The following is a 9,207-nucleotide window of genomic DNA, read 5'->3' as shown; positions in this document are numbered from 1 at the left end:
AAACCAAAATAAAAAAGAGTTTAAAACCTCTGAACATTGCTTGAGTGTAAATTCGTAACTCATAACCGACTAAAAAGTTCAAAAAAGAGTGAAAAAAGCACCGAGGACCTAAAATGGCACAACCCGACCAAGCATGTAAGTGCAACAGACTTAGTCTCAAACAAACTTAAAAAGTGTTCCAACCGAGCCTACGTATCACTTGACCTTTAAAAGCAACCTCACAAAGTTTAAGTGTAAGTTTACAACTCCCAACGTACCAAAAAGTCAAGAACCGTGAAAAAAGCACTTCAAAGACCACAAAAGAAATGGCAACCAAATGTGTAAGTACAACAAACTTACCCTCAAACCAACCTTAAAAGTGTTCAAAACGAGTCTAATTATCACTTGAATTTTAGAAACGATCTAACAAAGCTTAAGTGTAAGTTGGTTACTCATAACCTAGCAAAAAGTTAAAAAAGTGAGAAAAGAGCCTTTCAAGACCCAAAATGGCAACAAAGTGCGTAAGTTCGACAAACTAAGTCTAAAACAAACCTAAAAGGTGTTGAAAACATGTCTACGTATCGCTTGGACCTTAAAAAACGACCTAAGACATCTTAAGTGTAAGTTCATAGCTCACAACCTAGCGGAAAGTTCAAAAAGTGTGAAAAAAGCACTTTAAGACCCAAAGTGGCAACCGTGTGTGTGAGTGCAACAAACTTAGTGTCAAACCAACCTAAAACGCATTCAAAACATGTCCAAGTATCACTTGAACTTTCAAAACGATCTAACAAATCTTAACTGTAAGTTCGTAACTCACAACGTACCAAAAAGTTCAAAAAAGATTGAAAGAAAGCACTTCAAGACCTAGAATGCCAAGTGTGTAAGTGCAACAAACTTAGATTCAAACCAACCAAAAAGGCATTCGAAACACGTCTTAGCTTTCAAACGACCCAATGACGCTTAAGTGTAAAAGCTTGTAACTCGTAACTTGCCAAAAAGTTCAAAAAAGTGTGGAAAAAGCCCTTCGATGGCAATCATGTCTGTATGTGCAACAAACTTAGTTCGAAACAACCTAACACCTGTTCAAAACATGTCTAAGTACCATTCGAACTTAAAAAATGGCCTAACAATGCTCAAGTATAATTTCGTAACTCATAACCTACCAAAAAAATTCAAACATTGTAAAAAAAGCACTTCAAGACCCAAAATGGCAATTAAGTGTGTGGATGCAACAAACTGAGTCTCAAACAAACCTAAAAGGTGTTCAAATCGTGTCTAAGTATCACTTGAACTATCAAAATGACCCAACAAAACTTAAGTGTAATTTCGTAAACCATAACCTACCAAAAAATTCAAAAAGTGTGAAAAAAGCACTTCAAGACCGAAAATGGCAACCAAGTGTGTTAGTGCCACAAACTTTGTTTCAGACCAACCTAAAAAGAGTTCAAAACGTGTGTAAGCTTTCAAAACGATCGAACAATGCTTAAGTATAAGTTCGCAAATCACAACCGACCAAAATTCCAAAAAGTGCGATAAAAGCACTCTAACACCCAACATGTCAGCCAAGTGTGCAAGTTCAACAAACTTAGTTCCAAACCAAAATAAAAAAGAGTTTAAAACCTCTGAACATTGCTTGAGTGTAAATTCGTAACTCATAACCGACTAAAAAGTTCAAAAAAGAGTGAAAAAAGCACCGAGGACCTAAAATGGCACAACCCGACCAAGCATGTAAGTGCAACAGACTTAGTCTCAAACAAACTTAAAAAGTGTTCCAACCGAGCCTACGTATCACTTGACCTTTAAAAGCAACCTCACAAAGTTTAAGTGTAAGTTTACAACTCCCAACGTACCAAAAAGTCAAGAACCGTGAAAAAAGCACTTCAAAGACCACAAAAGAAATGGCAACCAAATGTGTAAGTACAACAAACTTACCCTCAAACCAACCTTAAAAGTGTTCAAAACGAGTCTAATTATCACTTGAATTTTAGAAACGATCTAACAAAGCTTAAGTGTAAGTTGGTTACTCATAACCTAGCAAAAAGTTAAAAAGGTGAGAAAAGAGCCTTTCAAGACCCAAAATGGCAACAAAGTGCGTAAGTTCAACAAACTAAGTTTAAAACAAACCTAAAAGGTGTTGAAAACATGTCTACGTATCGCTTGGACCTTAAAAAACGACCTAAGACATCTTAAGTGTAAGTTCATAGCTCACAACCTAGCGGAAAGTTCAAAAAGTGTGAAAAAAGCACTTTAAGACCCAAAGTGGCAACCGTGTGTGTGAGTGCAACAAACTTAGTGTCAAACCAACCTAAAACGCATTCAAAACATGTCCAAGTATCACTTGAACTTTCAAAACGATCTAACAAATCTTAACTGTAAGTCCGTAACTCACAACGTACCAAAAAGTTCAAAAAAGATTGAAAGAAAGCACTTCAAGACCTAGAATGCCAAGTGTGTAAGTGCAACAAACTTAGATTCAAACCAACCAAAAAGGCATTCGAAACACGTCTTAGCTTTCAAACGACCCAATGACGCTTAAGTGTAAAAGCTTGTAACTCGTAACTTGCCAAAAAGTTCAAAAAAGTGTGGAAAAAGCCCTTCGATGGCAATCATGTCTGTATGTGCAACAAACTTAGTTCGAAACAACCTAACACCTGTTCAAAACATGTCTAAGTACCATTCGAACTTAAAAAATGGCCTAACAATGCTCAAGTATAATTTCGTAACTCATAACCTACCAAAAAAATTCAAACATTGTAAAAAAAGCACTTCAAGACCCAAAATGGCAATTAAGTGTGTGGATGCAACAAACTGAGTCTCAAACAAACCTAAAAGGTGTTCAAATCGTGTCTAAGTATCACTTGAACTATCAAAATGACCCAACAAAACTTAAGTGTAATTTCGTAAACCATAACCTACCAAAAAATTCAAAAAGTGTGAAAAAAGCACTTCAAGACCGAAAATGGCAACCAAGTGTGTTAGTGCCACAAACTTTGTTTCAGACCAACCTAAAAAGAGTTCAAAACGTGTGTAAGCTTTCAAAACGATCGAACAATGCTTAAGTATAAGTTCGCAAATCACAACCGACCAAAATTCCAAAAAGTGCGATAAAAGCACTCTAACACCCAACATGTCAGCCAAGTGTGCAAGTTCAACAAACTTAGTTCCAAACCAAAATAAAAAAGAGTTTAAAACCTCTGAACATTGCTTGAGTGTAAATTCGTAACTCATAACCGACTAAAAAGTTCAAAAAAGAGTGAAAAAAGCACCGAGGACCTAAAATGGCACAACCCGACCAAGCATGTAAGTGCAACAGACTTAGTCTCAAACAAACTTAAAAAGTGTTCCAACCGAGCCTACGTATCACTTGACCTTTAAAAGCAACCTCACAAAGTTTAAGTGTAAGTTTACAACTCCCAACGTACCAAAAAGTCAAGAACCGTGAAAAAAGCACTTCAAAGACCACAAAAGAAATGGCAACCAAATGTGTAAGTACAACAAACTTACCCTCAAACCAACCTTAAAAGTGTTCAAAACGAGTCTAATTATCACTTGAATTTTAGAAACGATCTAACAAAGCTTAAGTGTAAGTTGGTTACTCATAACCTAGCAAAAAGTTAAAAAAGTGAGAAAAGAGCCTTTCAAGACCCAAAATGGCAACAAAGTGCGTAAGTTCGACAAACTAAGTTTAAAACAAACCTAAAAGGTGTTGAAAACATGTCTACGTATCGCTTGGACCTTAAAAAACGACCTAAGACATCTTAAGTGTAAGTTCATAGCTCACAACCTAGCGGAAAGTTCAAAAAGTGTGAAAAAAGCACTTTAAGACCCAAAGTGGCAACCGTGTGTGTGAGTGCAACAAACTTAGTGTCAAACCAACCTAAAACGCATTCAAAACATGTCCAAGTATCACTTGAACTTTCAAAACGATCTAACAAATCTTAACTGTAAGTCCGTAACTCACAACGTACCAAAAAGTTCAAAAAAGATTGAAAGAAAGCACTTCAAGACCTAGAATGCCAAGTGTGTAAGTGCAACAAACTTAGATTCAAACCAACCAAAAAGGCATTCGAAACACGTCTTAGCTTTCAAACGACCCAATGACGCTTAAGTGTAAAAGCTTGTAACTCGTAACTTGCCAAAAAGTTCAAAAAAGTGTGGAAAAAGCCCTTCGATGGCAATCATGTCTGTATGTGCAACAAACTTAGTTCGAAACAACCTAACACCTGTTCAAAACATGTCTAAGTACCATTCGAACTTAAAAAATGGCCTAACAATGCTCAAGTATAATTTCGTAACTCATAACCTACCAAAAAAATTCAAACATTGTAAAAAAAGCACTTCAAGACCCAAAATGGCAATTAAGTGTGTGGATGCAACAAACTGAGTCTCAAACAAACCTAAAAGGTGTTCAAATCGTGTCTAAGTATCACTTGAACTATCAAAATGACCCAACAAAACTTAAGTGTAATTTCGTAAACCATAACCTACCAAAAAATTCAAAAAGTGTGAAAAAAGCACTTCAAGACCGAAAATGGCAACCAAGTGTGTTAGTGCCACAAACTTTGTTTCAGACCAACCTAAAAAGAGTTCAAAACGTGTGTAAGCTTTCAAAACGATCGAACAATGCTTAAGTATAAGTTCGCAAATCACAACCGACCAAAATTCCAAAAAGTGCGATAAAAGCACTCTAACACCCAACATGTCAGCCAAGTGTGCAAGTTCAACAAACTTAGTTCCAAACCAAAATAAAAAAGAGTTTAAAACCTCTGAACATTGCTTGAGTGTAAATTCGTAACTCATAACCGACTAAAAAGTTCAAAAAAGAGTGAAAAAAGCACCGAGGACCTAAAATGGCACAACCCGACCAAGCATGTAAGTGCAACAGACTTAGTCTCAAACAAACTTAAAAAGTGTTCCAACCGAGCCTACGTATCACTTGACCTTTAAAAGCAACCTCACAAAGTTTAAGTGTAAGTTTACAACTCCCAACGTACCAAAAAGTCAAGAACCGTGAAAAAAGCACTTCAAAGACCACAAAAGAAATGGCAACCAAATGTGTAAGTACAACAAACTTACCCTCAAACCAACCTTAAAAGTGTTCAAAACGAGTCTAATTATCACTTGAATTTTAGAAACGATCTAACAAAGCTTAAGTGTAAGTTGGTTACTCATAACCTAGCAAAAAGTTAAAAAAGTGAGAAAAGAGCCTTTCAAGACCCAAAATGGCAACAAAGTGCGTAAGTTCGACAAACTAAGTCTAAAACAAACCTAAAAGGTGTTGAAAACATGTCTACGTATCGCTTGGACCTTAAAAAACGACCTAAGACATCTTAAGTGTAAGTTCATAGCTCACAACCTAGCGGAAAGTTCAAAAAGTGTGAAAAAAGCACTTTAAGACCCAAAGTGGCAACCGTGTGTGTGAGTGCAACAAACTTAGTGTCAAACCAACCTAAAACGCATTCAAAACATGTCCAAGTATCACTTGAACTTTCAAAACGATCTAACAAATCTTAACTGTAAGTTCGTAACTCACAACGTACCAAAAAGTTCAAAAAAGATTGAAAGAAAGCACTTCAAGACCTAGAATGCCAAGTGTGTAAGTGCAACAAACTTAGATTCAAACCAACCAAAAAGGCATTCGAAACACGTCTTAGCTTTCAAACGACCCAATGACGCTTAAGTGTAAAAGCTTGTAACTCGTAACTTGCCAAAAAGTTCAAAAAAGTGTGGAAAAAGCCCTTCGATGGCAATCATGTCTGTATGTGCAACAAACTTAGTTCGAAACAACCTAACACCTGTTCAAAACATGTCTAAGTACCATTCGAACTTAAAAAATGGCCTAACAATGCTCAAGTATAATTTCGTAACTCATAACCTACCAAAAAAATTCAAACATTGTAAAAAAAGCACTTCAAGACCCAAAATGGCAATTAAGTGTGTGGATGCAACAAACTGAGTCTCAAACAAACCTAAAAGGTGTTCAAATCGTGTCTAAGTATCACTTGAACTATCAAAATGACCCAACAAAACTTAAGTGTAATTTCGTAAACCATAACCTACCAAAAAATTCAAAAAGTGTGAAAAAAGCACTTCAAGACCGAAAATGGCAACCAAGTGTGTTAGTGCCACAAACTTTGTTTCAGACCAACCTAAAAAGAGTTCAAAACGTGTGTAAGCTTTCAAAACGATCGAACAATGCTTAAGTATAAGTTCGCAAATCACAACCGACCAAAATTCCAAAAAGTGCGATAAAAGCACTCTAACACCCAACATGTCAGCCAAGTGTGCAAGTTCAACAAACTTAGTTCCAAACCAAAATAAAAAAGAGTTTAAAACCTCTGAACATTGCTTGAGTGTAAATTCGTAACTCATAACCGACTAAAAAGTTCAAAAAAGAGTGAAAAAAGCACCGAGGACCTAAAATGGCACAACCCGACCAAGCATGTAAGTGCAACAGACTTAGTCTCAAACAAACTTAAAAAGTGTTCCAACCGAGCCTACGTATCACTTGACCTTTAAAAGCAACTCACAAATTTTCATGAAGTATTCCAAACCTCTCAACTTAAACAGATTAACATTACCTGTCAAGATCGACATTACTATCGATTGCAAAAGTTAAAGAAATGGGAGCCATGGAATCTCTCGCCCATTTCTCAATGAATCCAGTGCCCCTCTTGTTATGGTTCTTCTATTCAATGTTAGCTCACCTCCTTTTCCAGCCTACATCTTTTAGAAATCAAACTTAATCATGCGATTGGAACGAACAAAATTGAATTCAATTAAGTCACTTCATTCTTAAAAATTTGAAAGCGAAATTAAATGAATTTAGAATCACATATTCACATTGAGTTTACTTGATATATGTATGAATTTAGACTCATATATGTATGTGTCTACTTGACCTAACCGGTTGGACGATAAGGGATGGGTAGGTCTGGTTTTGGTTAGGCCAAGAGTGAAGAGTTCCCCACACAAGCTCTGATACTGAGGGAGCTCAACGCATTCTACTTGACCTAACTGGCTGGAATCTAAGGGCTAGGCAGGTCTGGTTTTGGTTATGCCAAAAGTGAAGAGTTCCCCACACAAGCTCTGATACTGAGGGAGCTCAACGCATTCTACTTGACCTAACCGGCTGGACTCTAAGGGCTAGGCAAGTCTGGTTTTGGTTAGGCGAAAAGTGAAGAGTTCCCCACACAAGCTCTGATACTGAGGGAGCTCAACGCATTCTACTTCACCTAACCGGTTGGGTTTTAAAGGCTAGGAAGGTCTGGTTTTGGTTAGGCCAAAAGTGAAGAGTTCCCCACACAAGCTCTGATACTGAGGGAGCTCAACGCATTCTACTTGACCTAACCGGCTGGACTCTAAGGGCTAGGCAGGTCTGGTTTTGGTTAGGTGAAAAGTGAAGAGTTCCCCACACAAGCTCTGATACTGAGGGAGCTCAACGCATTCTACTTCACCTAACTGGTTGGGTTTTAAAGGCTAGGAAGGTCTGGTTTTGGTTAGGCCAAAAGTGAAGAGTTCCCCACACAAGCTCTGATACTGAGGGAGCTCAACGCATTCTACTTGACCTAACCGGCTGGACTTTATGTACTAGGTAGGTCTGGTTTTGGTTAGGCCAAAAGTGAAGAGTTCCCCACACAAGCTCTGATACTGAGGGAGCTCAACGCATTCTACTTGACCTAACCGGCTGGACTTTAAGGGCTAGGTAGGTCTGGTTTTGGTTAGGCGAAAAGTGAAGAGTTCCCCACACAAGCTCTGATACTGAGGGAGCTCAACGCATTCTACTTCACCTAACCGGTTGGGTTTTAAAGGCTAGGAAGGTCTGGTTTTGGTTAGGCCAAAAGTGAAGAGTTCCCCACACAAGCTCTGATACTGAGGGAGCTCAACGCATTCTACTTGACCTAACCGGCTGGACTTTAAGGGCTAGGTAGGTCTGGTTTTGGTTAGGCGAAAAGTGAAGAGTTCCCCACACAAGCTCTGATACTGAGGGAGCTCAACGCATTCTACTTCACCTAACCGGTTGGGTTTTAAAGGCTAGGAAGGTCTGGTTTTGGTTAGGCCAAAAGTGAAGAGTTCCCCACACAAGCTCTGATACTGAGGGAGCTCAACGCATTCTACTTGACCTAACCGGCTGGACTCTAAGGGCTAGGCAGGTCTGGTTTTGGTTAGGTGAAAAGTGAAGAGTTCCCCACACAAGCTCTGATACTGAGGGAGCTCAACGCATTCTACTTCACCTAACTGGTTGGGTTTTAAAGGCTAGAAAGGTCTGGTTTTGGTTAGGCCAAAAGTGAAGAGTTCCCCACACAAGCTCTGATACTGAGGGAGCTCAACGCATTCTACTTGACCTAACCGGCTGGACTCTAAGGGCTAGGCAGGTCTGGTTTTGGTTAGGCCAAAAGTGAAGAGTTCCCCACACAAGCTCTGATACTGAGGGAGCTCAACGCATTCTACTTGACCTAACCGGCTGGACTCTAAGGGCTAGGCAGGTCTGGTTTTGGTTAGGCGAAAAGTGAAAGAGTTCCCCACACAAGCTCTGATACTGAGGGAGCTCAACGCATTCTACTTCACCTAACCGGTTGGGTTTTAAAGGCTAGGAAGGTCTGGTTTTGGTTAGGCCAAAAGTGAAGAGTTCCCCACACAAGCTCTGATACTGAGGGAGCTCAACGCATTCTACTTGACCTAACCGGCTGGACTCTAAGGGCTAGGCAGATCTGGTTTTGGTTAGGCCATGTTTTCAACAACACATGTTTTCAACACATTATTAAGTATGTACAGTATTTACAATATTTAGAAAATGAATAGCATGTCTTCTACGCATTTCTAAGCTATCAAAGAATGCATTTTCAACATATTTAAGATATTCAAATGACAAACACAATCACAAACCCGAGCTCCATGCTCAAGGGTTAGGCAGACATGCTTGTGTAAACTAGAAAGCAAATTAGACATGGTATTTATTTTAAGAATAAAGACATTGAAAAAGTTTAAAATTTGAACATTTTTGGCAAAATGAAAATTTCCCAAAGGACATAGAACATGCAAAGCTACAACCCTACCCCCCACTTAAAACTTTAATTTGTCTTCAAAGCATTTTAAGCAAGATTGTAAGGATCGAAAAAAGAGATAGGGAACAGAAAACTTCCCCTTGCTTGCAAAGGTTCCAAATTCAATTATACTCCATTTTTTCCTTTATTCCTACAAAAAGAAAACAAGATTTTCTATCAAATT

The sequence above is a fragment of the Cucumis melo genome, chromosome 7, assembly GCF_025177605.1.
Source record: "Cucumis melo cultivar AY chromosome 7, USDA_Cmelo_AY_1.0, whole genome shotgun sequence".
NCBI lineage: Eukaryota > Viridiplantae > Streptophyta > Magnoliopsida > Cucurbitales > Cucurbitaceae > Cucumis > Cucumis melo.
The sequence above is the reverse complement of the archived record's forward strand: the minus strand, read 5'-3'. Positions refer to the sequence as shown.